Genomic DNA, 19,650 nt, shown 5'->3' on the forward strand with positions numbered 1-19,650 from the left:
GTAAAAATCTAGAGGTCTGATGAAATTTCTAGTCTCTACATGTTGAAGATAACTTTATACACTTACATGTAGACATTAAGAAGATATGCCTCTAGTCAAAAGAAGATACCTTCTACTTAGACGTGTTCAAAAAATCCAATTATATAAAACCAATTCATAACCATCCATATCCAAACCATTTTAAATCCATTTTAATGGATTGGTTTTACATCCAAATCCATTTTTTTGTATTTTAAATCCAATCCAATTATTTGGATATGGATTTGATATTTTATCGGATTTTTAAATTTTATAGCATTCCTCCAAAACAACCTTGGTTGATGTCGATTGAAAGTAATTTTTAACCAACATCAGTTGAGACTATTTTTTAGTTGATGTTAGCTATTTTTTGGTCAATGTTGTCTAGAGTTTTTTCACGTGATGTTGATTGATGATTTTTTCAGTCGACATGGGTCGAAACTATTTTTCGATCAACGCTCGTTGGTGTTATTTTTCGCTTGAGACTATTTGAACTGATGTCGGCTTGGGTTTTTTTGGTTGACGCCAGTTGATGAAAGTTTTTGGCTGACATCAACCTTGACTATCTTTTTTGCTGACATCGGCTAGGATTTTTTTTGTTGACTTTGGTCGAGGCTAGTTTTTTTTGCTAGCGTCATTGACCCTAGCCGACATCGATGAAAAAATAGCCCTGACCGACGTTGCTCGAAAAATAACTTTAGTTGATGTCAACAAAAAAAACATCACCAACTAACATTGATTGAAAAATATCTTAGCCAACGTCAGTTGAAAAAGGCCTTAGCCGATCTCAGAAAAAAATGACCCATTGATGTTGGCCAAAAAACCATCACTAACTAACGCCGACTAAAAAAAATCCAACTGACATCAGCTAAAAAATAGCTTGATCAATGTTGATTGAAAAAAACCTAGCTGGCGTTAACCCAGAAATAGCCACAACTGACGCCGGTCGAAAAAATCCTAGCCTATGTTAACAAAAAAAATAGCTCTACCCGACCTTAGCTAGAAATAACCCCAATTGATGTTGGTAGAAAAATTGCTGATTGACATTGACTAAAAAACCCTAATTGACCTCGACCAAAAAATTGTTCCTCATTGATCGAAAATAGCCTGATCGACGTCGGCCAAAAATAACCCTAGCTGAAGTCGACAAAAAACAATCGTGACCAAAGTTAGCTAAAAGTAGCCTTAGCCGAAATAAGTCAAAAACTAATTTATGGTTTAAAACCAAAATGATTTTGAACTATAAACCAATTTTAAACTGATTTTTAAAAAAATCCAAATCACTTTTATCCAATTAAGTGGTTTTGACTTTTATTCATTTAGTTTGATTTGGATGGGACATGGATTGGATTTTTGAAAATCCAATCCATGAACACCCTTACTTCTACTATGCTGAAACACATTACCCAAAGGACATTTTATACTTATTTTAATATTTTATTACCTTCTTTTACACTATCAAATTTAGATGTGACTTTTGTAGGTCCTTTATTGTTTCATGCACTAGTTATGCTCCCTTGTTTTCTCTCTCTCTCTCTCTTTCCTCTTATCTTTCTCTACAAACTGCAATACTTTTACAGTTTTTTAGTCACTTATATTTTTAAAGAAAAAACCCCATGATATTATCTCCTCCCTCTATTCTCGTGTTGATGAATGAATAATTTAGGAATTTTGTTAAGTCAAAATACATTTGTCTTAAGGCGAATCAGGACCCTTAATTATTTTGATTAGATGTAAACAAATACAAAGGTTAAAAGCTGACTGTTATGCGCTATTGTTGCAACCTATCCTTCGGCGTGAAGGCGAGGCGAAAAGAAAGGATGCGACTTCCAAAAAGGAGAACGTGCGGGAGTTGCCACCAACGTTTATTTGAGAAAAAAGTTAGAAAAAACCAAAAAGAAAAAAGGTCTGCAAATTTTGAAAATAAGGGTTCGGGAGTTGTTTACGCGTAAGGTAGGTATTAGCACCCTAAATCGAGTGTGCAGCGTGACTTCAAAAGTTATTTATTTCTCCCCTTTTTTATATCTTTTTATTTTTTGGGGTCGACAAGGGGATGCCCTTACTCCTACGTATTCTCAAGTGCGATGAGGAATTTAGACCTACGTAGTTCTTTAAAGTGAGAAAGTTTGTGTTTCAAGTTGTTTTTATGCTTTTGAAAGATTCTTTTTAATTAATAAGAACAAAAAGGGTCGTTAAGACGTTGGACCTTGAACGATCTCAAGTGACTTTGGCAGAGAGAAATTCAGTTATGCGTTGATTTTATCTTGGTTTTATTTGTTAACTTTCAATCCCTCTAAAAGACAACTTTACAAAAAGGATCGTTCATGTCGTAACCTCGGTTAAATCAAAAAATAATAAAATAGGTGTCAACCGGACATTTTACTTTGAAAGTCCTCTTTGACGAGTTGAGAAATAACCAAGTGAAACTAAGGCTAAAATTAACTCACAAATCAAACATTTGCCCGCAAAAAGGTCATTTGAAACCGTTTCTCCAACGCCTTAACAGTCTCTTTTTACTTTTATCGGTGAAAATGAACTATTTAAAAGTCTAAAATCGACACCCCACATAACTTTCTTGCTTTCTAAAGAACTACGTAGGTCTGAGTTTCTCATCGCAATTGAGGATACGTAGGAGCAAAAGCCCCGCTTTTGTCAACCCCAAAAGATAAAAAAACGTAAAAAAAGGAAAATAAAATAAAATAAAAGTCATGATTTTGCACATTTGATTAAAGGTTGTTGTCCCTTGTGACGAACGTGTGGGGTGCTAATACTTTCCCGGTGCATAAAACAACTCCCGAACCTTTCATACTTAAAGTTCGTAGACACACGTATCGGTTTTTTTAACGTTTTCCACAAATAAACGTTGGTGGCAACTCCGCGCGTTTTCCTCCCTTGGAAGACGCACCCATGAGTCTCGCATTGCCCTTCCGCCGAAGGGTTGGTTGCGACAGGTAGGATAGAATAATTGTTTGTAATCGAGTCTTGATTAGTGGAACCTTTTACAAGTTTGTGAAAGAGAATTGGATGTAGCTTAGTTTGAGTGAACCGTAATATACTAAGGGTTTCTACTTCTCTCTTAAGCTTTAATTAATATTCTCTTAAGCTTACTTTGACACACTTGGTCACACAAGTGCTATTTGAAAAACCTTTTGTTTTATCTTACATTGGACAATAATCATTTGTTTTCATTAAAAAAAAATTTCACTCATTAGACGACACAGTCTGTATTTTTCATTGGACGACACAGTTAGTATCTGTGTTCTTCCATATTTGTTTGCAAAAATCTTTCATTTGCAAAAAAGCTAATATACTTGGTCAACAAACTATTCAACTCCTCTTCTAATGTGATTTTTGATATTTCATGTTATTGGTTCACCATTCTGATGCGCAATTCATCTCTTAATCTTAATTCCAAAGCATAATTCTAACGTGATAATATCATAATCTCTTTCAATATTGATTTTGGTTGGTCTTTAGAACATCATTTTGATGTCTTCATTCTCAAAGTTCTTCAACACATCATTTTGATGTTGATTCTGGTGCAACTTCATTTAGATGTTGTCTGCTCCTTATAGCCTTTGATATATCTTCTAAGTAAGGTCTTCTTGATGTCTTTGCAACTTAGTAGGATTGAAATCTTCAGAGGGATGCATTGACTTCATCATGTAGATAGTTCCATTCAATTCTTCTAAAGCTTTTCACTTTGTTGGATTTCCCCTGCACTTACTTTTTGGTCCACTTTTTCTTTATACAAATATGTTCAAGGGAAATCCGGCTTGCTGGAAAGCGTACCGGGTCGTCAAGTATTTAAAATTTAAAATGGATGAATTCGAGTATCAAACTCAGGGAACTAGTGTTAGATAGGGTTAAATTCAGAAATAAGACATTGTTGAAAGAAACATTGATAATTGATGATTTAGAACAGAATTAAACTAAGTCTAGGCTAAAAAAAATAGTAAAAATGCAAGTAAGATTGACAGCAGTAGGTAAAGGTGTTGGGTCTTTCTAACAAACCAGCTGATGTATATAAAGATGTTTCTCTAATCAATCATGCTTTTGTGTTTTATGCTGTAGCCTAAATTACTAAACCTCGATCCCTAGTTAGACTGAATCAATCCAAGCTTCGTCCTCAGATCCCTCTTGTTGGACTAGGCGTAATTTAGACAGCCCTCCTATGTTTAGACAAACTTAAACTAAGTTTCATCCTCAGATCCCTCTTGTTGGATTAGACTCAGCTTAAATAACTTACGAAAGTTTAGACTAGTTTAACCTAAGCTTTGTCCACAGATCCCTCTTGTTGGACTAGACTTAGACCAAACAACATTATTGTAACAACATATTTAAAACCAAAACTTAATCCGTAGATCCTTCATTTAAGACTAAGTTTCAATCCTGCTTCATTCAAGTTCTAAGGCAATAGTACATTTCCCAATGCTAAGTGTCATACCCTAATTTCCTCTGGGGACCATTGTTTGTCGGCATGCAACTTTTGTTTGACCACTTCAAAATGTTTAACACCCATCGCCGTGGAATCTGTAAAGTTTCGGGATGTTTCAGAGACAAACCGGCCAAGAACACGAAAACGAAGTGTATTTAGCAAAGTGTCTGGGGACCATTGTTGATCGCTTCGCAAGGCTTAACACCCATTGCCGTCGAATCCATAAAGTTCCGTTAGGTTTCGGAAGGAAAACAACCAAAAAACACAAAAATGGGGGGGGGGGTGAACTTATCAATCTGAGGGTGTAAATAGCAATTTTCAAATCTGGGTCCATCTAGAGGATTCTGGACCTTTTCTTTCTTCCTGGCTAAGCAAGCAGCTCGCCTGGGCAAGCTGGGCGGCAAGCACCTCCCTCCTTTTGTTGAAAAATGGCTTCTGGGGCATTCGTAATGCTTTCATAAAATCCTCGTAACCCTAAATAAGCATATTTCACTTAAGATGGCTGAGAAAGAAGAGGAAAGAGAATAAAATCAAGTCCTATATGCTTCCGTAACTTTTTCGTAAATTATGAAAAAGGGGGGTGAACTTATCAAGCTGGGAATGTATATAGCAATTTTCAAATTTTCGAATCTAGGCCCTTCCAGAACATTTTGGAAGCTGGGTTGCTTAAGGAGGAAGCAACCTAGCTCGCCTGGGCGAGCTGGGCGGCAACCTCCTCCCCATTTATTCTATAAATAGGCCAAGGGGGGACTGTTCTAAAAGGTCCTTGACCCTTATACTATGCATTTCAGCTGTTTTGAGTGACAAAAAAGTGTTTTCGCGACGAAAATCCAAGCCGAGGTGCTTCCGTAACGCTTATGAGATGTTTCCGTGAGCAATTTCGTGAAGATTTTCTGCCGTTCTTCGCCGTTCTTCGTTCGTTCTTCATGCGTTCTTCGTTCTTCAACCGGTAAGTTTTTGAATTCGAGACTTTCAATTCATTTCTTGTTTTGTTGGCTTTCATCTTTATTTCGTTCACTTTCAGTTTTTTTTCTTTCGTTTTTAACGAGCTTTAACCGATCGTTTAAGCCGTTATCTCGCCTAATAAATGATAAAATGAATTTCAACCGATCATTTGTGTTGTAATGTCGTTTAATCATTGTTAAAGCAAAATCTAACTGATTGTTCACACTGTAACCTTGGTTGAATAAAAAAAGGCAAAATAATAATAAAAATCAAAATATCTTGAAAATAATAATAATAAAATAATCAAAATATCTTTGAATAAAATAATCAAAAAAATCAATCGGACGTTTTTCTTTGAAAGTTTCCTTGATTGAATTGACTAATAACCAAAGTGAAACTAAGGCTAAAAAAACAACTAAAAAATTAAGCTTCGTCCGCAAAAGTCACTTAAAGTCGTTTTAAGGTCCAACGCCTTGAACGGTCCTCTTTGTTTTTATCAGTTAACATGGACCGTTCAAAAGCATAAAATCAACACATAACTTTACCGCTTTTGCAAGAACTATGTAGGTCTGATTTCCTCATCACAATTGAGGATACGTAGGAGCAAAAGCCCCGCTTTTGTCGACCACCCCAAGAGATCGTTAATGGTCCAACGCCTTAACGTTTCTCTCCTTTCAAAAACAAGAGATCGTTAATGGTCCCACGCCTTAACGTTTTCTCTCCTTTCAAAATCAAAAGATCGTTTAATGGTCCAATGCCTTAAATGACCTTTGTTCAATTAAAATCTATCTTGCGAAAAAATATAAAAACAACTTAACCAACGTTTGGTTCTGAAAGAACTACGTAGGTCTGATTTGCTCATCGCAATTGAGGATACATAGGAGCGAGAGAAACACCATTGTCGACCACAAAAAGATAAAAAAAAATACAAAAAGGCCCCCAAAAAGATAAAAAAAATACAAAAAGCCCAATAGAAAACCACAAAAACATAAAAAAGGAAAAATAAAAAAAATTGAAGACATGATATTGCACATTTGATTAAAGGTTGTCGTCCCTTGTGACGGACGTGTGGGGTGCTAATACCTTCCCTGTGCGTAAAAACAACTCTCGAACCTTTCACACTTAAAGTTCGTAGACCACACGTTCTAGTTTTTTCGACGTTTTCCTCGAATAAACGTTGGTGGCGACTCCGCGCGCCTTCCTCCCTTGGAAGACGCACTCGTGAGCCCCGCGTCGCCCTCCCACTGAAAGGTAGGTTGCGACAGTTGGCGACTCCACTGGGGACTATTTTTAGAGAGTTAGGCCTATTAATCTTTTGTGCAAAAGTTGTGTTTTCCCTTTCATCGATTTCCCTTTTCCTTTGTGTTCTTGTATAAACTTCTTTGATGTTGTATGCGTGTTTTAATGTATGCATGAGATAAATATGTATTCATTTGATGCACATAACACCAACACCTTTTTGCACACATGGTGAGTTGAAAAAGGGCCTTATACTCGGGTCCATAGGAACATAAGGAGTGGAGGTGAATCTGTGGTCATGCTAGGTCTCCGACTTGCTTGATAATAGTGAGCCCTCATCTAGAGTTTTTCTCTTTGATAACATATTGTTGCTGGTAGTCCCTATTGCCACAATATGTTTTTCGAAGAGGATGATACCTCTAGAAACCATCAAGAGAGATATGACCACCTTGGGAATTATCACTAAAAGCCTTTTAGTTCCTCCCATTTAGGTCCCTAAAATAGGGGCACAAAGCGAACATGCTGCGTGCCTTTTAAACACTGCCATGCATATAGCCTAAATGATGGAAGCTTGCTTGTGGGGCTTCTATGGAGGCTGGATCTTTGAGCTTCAATGAGGTCCTTTAATGGTGATTTTCCACCATGGAGATGCAGTGGAAGACAAAGGAGAAGAGGTAAGAGGAGGCGTCATCCACTAGGGAATAAGCCATGGAAGAAGGAGCTTCCCCACCAAGATGAGCCTTGGATAAGAAGCTTGGAAGGATGCTTCAATGGAGGAAAAGAAAGAGGGAGAGAAAGAGAGAGAGGGGAGCACGAAATTGAAGGAATAAAAGAGGGAAAGAAGTGGAACTTCGAAGTATGTCTCACAAGACTCTCATTCATCAAAGTTACAACAAGTGTTACACATGCTTCTATTTATAGACTAGGTAGCTTCCTTGAGAAGCTTTCTTGAGAAAACTTCCTTGAGAAGTTTCTTTGAGAAAACTTCCTTGGGAAGCTAGAGCTTAGCTACACACACCCCTCTCATAACTAAGCTCACCTCCTTGAGAAGCTTCCTTGAGAAGATTCCTAAAGAAGCTAGAGCTTAGCTACACACACCTTTCTAATAGCTAAGCTCACCTCCTTGAGATGAGAAGCTAGAGCTTAGCTACACACCCCCTATAATAGCTAAGCTCACCCCCATGACAAAATAAATGAAAAAACAAAAAAAGTCCCTACTACAAAGACTACTCAAAATGCCTCAAAATACAAGGCTAAACCCCTATACTACTAGAATGGCCAAAATACAAGGCCCAAACAAAGGAAAAACATGTTCTAATATGTACAAAGAAGAGTGGATCAAACCTTGACCCATGGGCTCAAAAATCTACCCTAAGGTTCATGAGAACCGTAGGGCCTTCTTTAGTAGCTCTAGCCCAAGCCTCTTGGAATCTTCTATCCAATACCCTTGCGGGGTAGGATTGCATCACTAAATGTCATGTACGCCTTTGTTGTATGATTATTTGTGGATATTGCCATACTGTGTACATCCCTATGTTGTGCTTTTGCGCGTCTACATCATGTCGTCATGCACGCGTTGTATGTTGGTCTCGTCTTTTGTAACGGGAAGCCGGAAGGTCTATATCACCTTCTTAATTGCACACATGGGGCACTGTGCCCCCAAATGCGCAAGTAAGAAGAGATGATTTTCCGGGCTCTCGTGTCCATAAATGCATTCATATCATGCATTGCATAAGCATCTCTTCATGGCATCATAATGGACATATTGTTCCTGCATTTGTCACTTATTATTTCATGCATTGCATTTTGCGTAAGTCATTTATTCACCATGCATATGCATCTAACATGTTTTTTTGCACACCTTTTATTTTCATGTTCGCTCATGCATGATCCTTGCATTTTCTTCTGCAAAACAAAGAAAGTCACGATAAAGCTCAAACAATGCATCATTCGCATGCATTCGTGCTTTTCATTGGTTGCATTGCTCATTGCATTCTTTCCCTGAAAACCAAACTTTAATCATTGTTATCATAAGGAAAGAACACACTTTACGACACCCTTACCAAACACATGCTAGAGCTGGAGTAATGCCTGAAGTAGACGAGGTGCAAGAGCGAATGAAGGCCGACATGGAGGCCATGAAAGAACAGATGGCCACAATGATGAAGGCCATGATGAGCATGAAGAAGATAATGGAGGTCATTGCGGTTGCAATTGCCATTGTCAGTGATGTTTTTGGGGTGGACCCGACTCCCCCATCTGGCCTCAATCAAATAAGTCATCCAACCTCCGATGTGAGAGGCAAAAGGTTGGCAAGTGCGGGCGGCCCCCATTGTGTGCAAATTCAAAACAAGCACGCCTTCGTGCTATATGGCTTGCCTCCCAACTATACACCACCCAATGTGGCATACACTCCGGTGAGGATGTCAATAACTCCCTCTCCTATACTCATTAAGAGCCGACAACCTTGTCATGCACATGTCTCTCAACCCATGGGGGGGGGGGGGGGCGCACATGAAATGCCCCACCATAATCTAGCCAACTTCGAGCCTTGCTTCGAATACGCCACTGAAGGGCAAACAGTTGGTGGTGAGCCCTTGCCAAACACTTTGGAGGGCCCTCATTTTTGCCCACAACCGCAACCCTTGCATTTTGCGGTGGGAAGAGCCCCTCCTGCTATGGCTGAAGATGGAAAGTTGGATCGGATAGAGGAAAGGCTAAGGGTCATTGAAGGAAGCAGAGATTATGCCTTTGCTGACATGGTAGAATTGTGCCTAGTGCCTGATGTCATCATCCCTCTGAAGTTCAAGGTGTCGGAGTTCGATAAGTACAAGGGGACTACTTGCCCTAAGAACCATCTAAAGATGTATTGTCGGAAGATGGGGGCATACGCAAAAGATGAGAAACTGCAGATACATTTCTTCCAAGAAAGTCTTACTGGGCAGCTACCACCTGGTATACTAACTTGGAACCTTCCCGAGTCCATTCTTGGAAGAACCTAATGGTTGCCTTCGTTAGGCAGTATCAGTACAATTCTGATATGGCTCCGGATAGGATACAACTACAGAACATGGGTAAAAAGGGGCATGAATCCTTCAAAGAATACGCCCAAAGGTGGAAGGATCTGGCAGCCCAAGTGGTGCCCCCAATGACGGAAAGGGAGATGATAACAGTGATAGTAGACACATTACCAGTATTCTACTATGAAAAAATGGTGGGCTACACACCTTCAAGCTTTGCTGATTTAGTTTTCGCCGGCGAAAGGATCGAAGTGGGTCTGAAAAGAGGCAAATTTGATCATCCTGCTTTGATGAATGAGAAAACTGGGGCAAATGAAGAGGACGAGAATGAGGAAGGAACCCATGTTGTGGCTGCCATTCCTACATGGCCAAACTTCCCACCAGCCCAACAATGTCATCGCTCAGCCAATATCAACCCTTCACATTACCCACCACCCAGTCATCCACAAAGGCTATCCCCAAATCATCCACAAAGTTTGCTGGCCGCACATCCAATGCCAAGTGCAAACCAAAACACCAACCAAGAAATGAATTTTGCAGTGAAAAAGCCTGTAGAATTCACCCCAATTCTGCTAGCATATGCTAACTTGCTCCCATATCTACTCGATAATTCAATGGTTGCCATAACCCCAGCCAAGGGTCCTCAACCTCCATTTTTTCGAGGATACGACTCGAACGCAACATGTGCTTATCATGGAGGAGCCTCGGGGTATCCATTGAGCATTGTAGGGCCCTGAAGCATAAGGTGCAAGGTCTAATTGATGCGGGCTGGCTGAAATTTGAGGAGAATTGTGTGTAAGTCCTAACATTGACAAGAGATGCCATACATGAGGCAATTTGAAGGTTATTGTTAGATGTCTCTAATGACTCATTAGGATTTTCAAGTTTATGCCATTATTGTAAACCACAATTACAATGCTAAATAATATGGATAAATTTGACATCCTTGTCTCTCTCATCCTCTCACAAACACATCTTTGCTTATTCGACTTTCATCGGAATGTGAGTGTAAGCCATTGGTTTGTTTGCTCAAGCGACCTGTGCTCCTGAGTGTTTACTTCCAAGACCGTTCAATCAGAGATTACTCGTCCTGCATGTTGGTGGGGGTGCCGTAAAATGACGAGTAAAGCAAAAAAAAAAAGTTCAAAAAGGAAAAATAAAAAAACATTTGATTGACTGTGTTTTCATGTGACCTCATTTTATCATTCTGGAAAGTTTGTCTTTTTTAGAGAGAAGTGAGTTATCAAGAATAGGATTCATTTGACTTAATCCGTCAAGTAAAAAAATCCTTCAACTATTTCTCGTCCTTGAAAACTTCTTTTTGCGAGAATCAACCGCTGCTTTCATTCTTCCTTGCTACAAGGTTGTGAAAACAAAACAACGATGGATACCTTAGAGCCCTACACTGGGGCAATGAAAGACACCATGCATAAACCTCAAGTGAACCTAGGGGCAGATTAGAAGTTCTCACCCAATAGGTTCCCTACTACAAGGTCATGACGAAAGACAATGATTGGTACCTCAAAGCCTTACACTGGGGCAATGAGGGGCACCGTGCATGAGCCTCAAGCGAACCTAGGGGCAAACCAAAAGTTCTCACTCGACGATGTTTTTAAACTAAAAAGGGGGGACAAACCCTGGGATTTCAATGGATTGATTAAACGTCAAACGACTCCATTGCCGTCACTCCAAAATGGTCAAGTGACTAAATCAAACAGAACATACACTCTGAGGGAGTTCCGGGAGAGATTTGCAAAAGATAGGATAAGGTTGCATGAATTATCACCTCTTTCAAAAAGACAGTTAATCTATGTTTTCCAAAAAAAATCAAATCAAAATCAAAATCACAAAATAGGGAAAGAATGTCATGAATATTGTACAACTTTCCATTACATTGCATTGTTGCATACGAAGTCCGCATTTACCGCATTTCAAGACAAAGGTTGCATGCATCAACATCCCTAAAAATCATGTTAACTGCATAGATTTCCTACATCTAATTTCCAATCTTTTGAATTTGGGATCAGCGACCCTCCTAATGAGTCAATCTCTTGCTTTCTCATAAGGGTGGACCCTTAGGTACTAGTATCCCCGCCTTCAGAGGGCTACATGTCCTCGCCTACAGAGAACTACATGTCCTCGCCTACAGAGGACTACACGTCCTCGCCTACAGAGGGCTATATGTCCTCGCCTTCAGAGGGCTGCACGCCCTCGTCTTTAGAGGACTTCACATTCTCACCTTCATAGGGCTACACATCCTCACCTTCATAGGGCTACGCGTCCTCGCCTTCAGAGGGCTACACACCCTCCCCTTCAGAGGGCTGCATGCCCTTGCCTTCAGAGGGTTGCATGCCCTCACCTTCAAAGGGCTGCACGCCCTAACCTTCAGAGGGCCGCACACCCTCACCTTCAAAGGGCTACACGCCCTCATCTTTAGAGGACTACACGTCCTCACCTTCAGAGGACTACATGTCCTCGCCTTCAGAGGGCTCCATGCCCTTGTCTTCAGAGGGCTACACACCCTCGCCTTCAGAGGGCTACACGCCCTCGCCTTCAGAGTGCTACATGTCCTCGCCTTCAGAGGACTACACGTCCACGACCTCGCCCTCAGAGGGATGCACGCCCTCACCCTCAGAGGGGTGCACACCCTCGCCTTCAGAGGGCCGCACGCCCTTGCCTTCAGAGGGCTACACGTCCTCGCCTTCAGTGGGCTACACATCCTCGCCTTCAGAGGGATGTACGCCCTCAACTTCAGAGGGCCACACATTCTCGCCTTTAAAGGGTTGCACGCCTTTGCCTTCAGAGGGCTGCATGCCCTCGCCTTCAAAGGGCTACACACCCTCACCTTTAGAGGACTACACGTCCTCACCTTCAGAGGACTACATGTCCTCACCTTCAAAGGACTACACGTCCACACCTTCAAAGGGCTACACGCCATCACCTTTAGAGGACTACACTTCCTCACCTTTAGAGGACTACAAGTCCTCACCTTTAGAGGACTACACGTCCTCGCCTTTAGAGGGCTCCACGCCTTCGCATTCAGAGGGCTACATGTCCTCGCCTTCAGAGGACTACACGTCCTCGCCTTCAGAGGGCTCCACGCCCTCTCCTTCATAGGGCTATACGCCCTCGCCTTCAGAGGGCTCCGCATCTGCGCCTTCAAAGAACTCAAGGTCCTCAGCCCTTAATGCTTAATCGAGGCTTGCACTCCCGGGTGAGGGGCTAGTAGTTTGATTTTATCAGTTCCTGGGCCACCCCCTGATATTGGAGGGCGACCAACTGTGCAAGCACAACCAGAGGATGGGGCAGGTCTCTGGCTTTGATGAGGAGACTATCACATAGCTACTATGCATACCGGGGCAAGATTTCACCCAGCCACTGCAAGCAGACGAGTGTGGATCGTGCGCACCAACATATGGATGATGTTGCAACTTAGCAACCTTCTTCCCAGCGACCACCACTCTGATCTCCCCTTGTTGAAGTGTCAGCTGGTTTATGCCATCATGACATAGGTAAGTATACATGTGGCTCAATTGGTCTCTGATGCCATATACTATTTGCAGGGATCGCGCCCGCAAGACACTTAGTGGACCCGAAGAAGTCCAACAGGGCCCTGGGGTTCTAGCTTTGATTACGGGCCTCTGTCAATTCTATAGAGTGACCACCACTCTGATCTCCCCATGTCGAAGTGTCAGCTGGTTTATGCCATCATGACATAGGTAAGTAAGCACATGGCTCAATTGGTTTCTGATGCCATCTACTGTTTGCAGGGATCGCGCCCGCAAGACACCCAGTGGACCCGAAGAAGTTCAACAGGGTCTTGGGGTTCTAGCTCTGATTACGGGCCTCTGCCGGTTCTATAGAGTGCACGTCACCCCCAACAAGGTCATTAGGCCCCCTATTAACCGGGCTTTCATCAAGAAGTATTGTGCCCCAAGGCAGGCGTAGTGTGAGGCACCACGGCAGCCTAGGGACGGCCAGCAGGTGGCGGCAGACTCACCGCCACCACCTCCAAAATCCACCTCATCTCATCTACAAAGGCTAGAACATTGCCTACGATACATGGTCGACCAGCAGGCACCCAACCATCGGGACAGGTACGAGCAGGTACTGGGCCCGTGATCAACAAATCACCATCCCGCGTCCGGCTCAAGATGTTAAAGAAGCGCTACTAGGAGGAAACCTATGTTTCTTAAGCCACAGTTGAACACGCCTAGTTGCTCATAATCCTAGGAACTTAAATAAACAAGCACAAACTGGGAAGGTAGTAATACCTCACAATACACACATACACACACACACACACACACACACACACACACACACACACACACACACACACACACACACACATATATATATATATATAGGTAGCAAAAATGCTTTGAATATGTATGTATATGTTTAGGTAGCAAAAATACTTTGAATATGTATGGTAGCAAAATGCCTCACAAAAATATGCATATATTTAGGTAGCAGAATGCCTGATGAAAAAAAAAACAAAATAAAAAATAAAATTAGTTAACTAAAAAAGCCAACACACTTTCGAAAAGAAATAGACTCCAGCTTTTCTTTGGAAATAGTCACCAATCAAAACACAAGGGTTTTTGAGAAAAATGTGTCTACAACCTGAAGGGTGAATGCTTAGGAATTTTCCGAACACCCAAAATGGACTCAGACGAATGCATAAATTAATAAAAGAGCATGTTTTGGAAACACTGGGTTGACTTAAATAGGGAAAATGAATCCTGAGCCCTAGTGTCACACAACCCCAAAACTTGATGCTTGAGTGTCCGCATAGGTGCATGCATGACTAGCTTTGCATAAATTTCTAAATCATCATTATTGCATGCATGTCATGGAAATAATGTGGGACATTCCCCTTATCCCTGAGCTGCTGGCCAAACCAATTCCCTGACTTATGTCACGTCCGGTCGTTCTGCAAGCCTTTTGAGCCAAGACCTCAAATCACCATAAACCTTGACCCAGGATGAGAATTTCCATCCTTGCCCTCAGAGAAAGGAAAAGTGGGGTCTCCCAAGAAAGAAGAGTCACTCATTGTTGAGCTACTAACACGCTTCAAAAAAAAGGAAAAAAAAGAAAAAAGAAAGTTCCTGATCAAAGATCGGAAGAAAACAAAAGAAAAGAAAAAAAGAAAGTTCCCGATCAAAGATCGGAAGAAAACAAAAAGGAATTATATATAAAGGTCTTCAGACTAGACAGTATGTGAACAAACATACAGAGTTGTCATGAGCAAGTAAGAAAAGAAAGAAAACCACGACTGGAAGTGGTCCTCTCCCTTTGATTACCAACCAAAATCTTGTGCGTCGGCGACTTTTTCGCCCCGCACTAAACAAAAATAGAAAAGGAAAAGGCCAAAACACTCAGAGCCAAATTTCTCACCAAAAACACCATTCCTGAAAAATTCCTATTGATCCATGATCACGCATGTTATCTCTGATTTGATAGGAAATGAGTTGCAAAGTCAAATCATGACATATCTATGGTTCGGAATTAGGATAAAACACTTGCCTGTGTGAGATTGATAAACTTTGAGTGGTTTTTTTTTTCTATTTTCAGTTGGACCCAGTGTTTCCTCTAAATGGTCGTTTAGAAACGAAACGCTAACATCCAAAATCTCATTTGTGGTTATGAAAATTTTTTATCAGCATGCTCTCCTTCCCCAATAGACACATTGTTTTTCTCCAAAAATTATATGTTGTTCTGGTCAGTTGGAGGTTTTGTTTCTTTACTAAAGCATGTTCGCATTTTAGTGAAAGAACACCGAGACTATTTATTCTCACACAGTTTGCAAGAACTACGTAGGTCTGAGTTCCTCATCAGAAATTGAGGATACGTAGGAGCAAAAGCCCCGCTTTTATCGACCACCCCACCTTTTTGCTATCGTGACCTGAGGGTTCGGTAGCACGCGGACACACCTTATGGTTATCCGCACCTTTCGTCAACTAGAGGCAAGCGAGCCCGTTAACACGCAGAGACCAATATGGTCATCTGCACCCTTCCTGAAGATGTCAGCGTCTTAAGGCCGAGACCGCGAAAGAGTCTCAATTTGGCTATCGTGATCCAAGGGTCCGATAGCACGCGGACACACCTTATGGTTATCCGCACCTTTCATCAGCTAGAGGCAAGCGAGCCCGTTGACACGCAGAGACCAATGTGGTCATCTGCATCCTTCCCGAAGATGTCAGCGTCTTCTGGCCGAGACTACGAAAAAGTCTCAATTTAGTTATCGTGACCCAAGGGTTTGGTAGCACGCAGACACACCTTATGATTATCCTCACCTTTCGTCAGCAAGAGGCAAGCGAGCCCGTTGACACGCAGAGACCAATGTGGCCATCTGCACCCTTCTCGGAGATGTCAGCGTTTTCCAGCTGAGATCGCGAAAAAGTCTCAATTTCGCTATTGTGACCCAAGGGTCCAGTAGCATGTGGAGACGCCCTATACGGTAATCCGCACACATTTCAAAGACAAAAGTGTCTTCAGTCATTGCATGCCTTCAAAGGCGATAATGACCCTCATTTATATTTCGAACACGACAATGTCTTCAGTCATTGCATGCCTTCAAAGGCAATAATGTCCTTAGCTACATTTCAAAGACGACAATGTCTTCAGTCATTGCATGCCTTCAAAAGGCGACAATGTCTTCGTTTGCATTTCGAAGACGACAATGTCTTCACCTCAAAAACTTCAATATCTATTTCCCCTGTGCTTCATAGGACTCGACATCCTTTGTTTGTACGCTTTTAAAAAACAGAGTGAAAATGAAAAATGAAAATGAATTAAACGAGAAAAGAAGGAATTTCAATGTCTTCATGCCTTCACGGGTTTTACTGCTTGGATTTGCGCAAGTGGTCGGTCGGGTAAAGATTCAGCTAGAACAAAATTAGTGTCTTATATTTACTTCCCTTTTATCTCCAATAAAAGATAAGTAAAGAGGGGCAGCTATCATACCCTAATTTCGTATGTGGACCATTGTTTGTCGGCATGCGACTTTCGTTTGACCACTTCAAAATGTTTAACACCCATCGTCATGGAATTCGTAAAGTTTTGGGATGTTTCGGAGAGAAACCGACCAAGAACACGAAAATGAGAGTGTATTTAGCAAAGTGTGGGCGTGTAAATAGACTGTCACACCCTAATTTCATCCGGGGACCATTGTTGATCGCTTTGGAAGGCTTAACACCCATCGTCGTGGAATTCGTAAAGTTCCATGAGATTTCGGGAGGAAAACAACCAAAAAACACAAAAATGGGGGGGGTGAACTTATCAATATGGCGGCGTAAATAGCAATTTTCAAAGAGTGAATAGGCAATTTAGTCCCTGAGATTGTACCCATTTTGCATATTAGTCCCTGACTTAATATTAAATTCAAAATAGTCCCTATCTTTGCATAAGTGTTGCAAAATAGTCCTTCCGTTAAATTTTAAAGTAACGCCGTTAGTGAGGTCAATTTTAGTGCCACGTGGAATATCCACGTGGCACTAAAGGATGATGTGGCATGACACGTGGACGTGCCTGATGCCACATCATTTGATGATAACAAAACGAGTAAATAGGTAATTTAGACCCTGACTTTGTACCCCTGTTGCATATTAGTCCCTAACTTAATGAAAAATTCAAAATAGTCCCTATCTTTTGCATAAGTGTTGCAAAATAGTGCCTAACTTAAAAGATGCCAGAAATCATGCTTAAAGTGTCCATGCATTGCAAAGGTTGTGCCTAGCACGATTTCTGGCAGCGCAGATTCCTCCTTGGATTCCTTGTCATCTTTTGATTCCTCTGGTTTTTTCTCTTCTTCTTTCTTTTCTTCTTCATTTGTTTTTTTCTCCTCCACTTTTTTTTCCTCTGGTTTTTTCTCTTCCTATTCAAAACACAAAAAAAAATCAGAAACCAGAATGATACATTGATGGTAATTGAAGTAAAAAAAAAGAGGAAAAGAGAATGGTTATGCAGACCTCGCCCATTGGTGTTGACAGCTATAGAGATAAGGTTGTTGCTGTGGATTTTTGGTTCTTTTTATTTGTGCAAGTGTGTGTGAGTTCTTTTTCGTATATATGCCTCAATTGGTTCAAAACCATCAAATTTGAAGAAGTCACTCATTCTATAATCATCAAATGACGTGACACTAAAATTGACCTTACTAACAACATTACTTTAAAATTTAACGGAAGGACTATTTTGCAATACTTATGTAAAAGATAGGGACTATTTTGAATTTTTCATTAAGTTAGGGACTAATATGCAACAGGGGTACAAAGTCAGGGACTAAATTGTCTATTTACTCATTTTTTTATCATTAAATGATGTGGCATCAGGCACGTCCACATGTCATGCCACGTCATCCTTTAGTGCCACGTGGATAGTCCACGTGGCACTAAAATTGACCTCACTAACGGCGTTACTTTAAAATTTAACGGAAGGACTATTTTGCAACACTTATGCAAAGATAGAGACTATTTTGAATTTAATATTAAGTTAGGGACTAATATGCAAAAAGGATACAATCTCAAGGACTAAATTGCCTATTCACTCAATTTTCAAATCTGGGTGGCAAGCACCTCTCTGCTTTTATTGAGAAATGGCTTTCGGGGCTTCCATAATACTTCTATAAAATTCTCGTAACCCTAAATAAGAATATTTTACTTAAGATGGGTGAGAAAGAAGAGGAAAAGAATAAAATCAAGTCCTATATGCTTCCGTAACTTTTCCGTAAATTACGAAAAAGGGGGGGTGAACTTATCAAGCTGGGTTGCTTAAGGAGGAAGCAACCTAGCTCGCCTGGGCGAGCTGGGCGGCATCCTCCTCCCCATTTTTTCTATAAATAGGCCAAAGGGGGGCTGTTCCAAAGGGTCCCTGACCCCTATGCTATGCATTTCAACTGTTTTTGGTGAAAAAACATGTTTTCGCGAAGAAAATCCAAGCCGAGGTGCTTCCGTAATGCTTCCAAGATGTTTCCGTGAGCAATTTCGTGAAGATATTTCATCGTTCTTCGTCCGTTCTTCATTCTTCAACCGGTAAGTTTTCGAATCCGAGACTTTCAATTCATTTCTTGTTTTGTTGGCTTTCATCTTTATTTCATCCACTTTCGGTTTTCTTTTCTTCTGTTTTTAACGAGCTTTAATCGATCGTTTAAGCCATTATCTCGCCTAATAAATGATAAAATGAATTTCAACCGATCATTTGTGTTGTAATGTCGTTTAATCAATGTTAAAGCAAAATCTAACTGATTGTTCACACTGTAACCTCGGTTAAATAAAAAAAAGGCAAAATAATAATAAAAAAATCAAAATATCTTGAAAATAATAATAATAAAATAATCAAAAATATCTTTGAATAAAATAATCAAAAAAATCAATCGAACGTTTTTCTTTGAAAGTTTCCTTGAATGAATTGACTAATAACCAAAGTGAAACTAAGGCTAAAAACAACTAACAAATCAAGCTTCGTCCGCAAAAGTCACTTAAAGCCGTTTTAAGGTCCAATGCCTTAAACGGTCTTCTTTGCTTTTATCGGTTAACATGGACCGTTCAAAAGCATACAATCAACACATAACTTTACCGCTTTTGCAAGAACTATGTAGGTTTGATTTCCTCATTGCAATTGAGGATACATAGGAGCAAAAGCCCGCTTTTGTCGACCACCCCAAGAGATTGTTAATGGTCCAACGCCTTAACGTTTCTCTCCTTTGACATCCCAAGAGATCGTTAATGGTCCAACGCCTTAACGTTTCTCTCCTTTCAAAAACCAAGAGATCGTTAATGGTGCAATGCCTTAATGTTTCTCTCCTTTCAAAAACAAGAGATCGTTAATGGTCCAACACCTTAACGTTTTCTCTCCTTTCAAAATCAAAAGATCGTTTAATGGTCCAACACCTTAAATGACCTTTGTTCAATTAAAATCTATCTTGCGAAAAAAGATAAAAACAACTTAACCAATGTTTAGTTCTGAAAGAACTACGTAGGTCTGATT

The sequence above is a fragment of the Glycine soja genome, chromosome 19 (assembly GCF_004193775.1).
Source record: "Glycine soja cultivar W05 chromosome 19, ASM419377v2, whole genome shotgun sequence".
Taxonomy (NCBI): Eukaryota; Viridiplantae; Streptophyta; class Magnoliopsida; order Fabales; family Fabaceae; genus Glycine; species Glycine soja.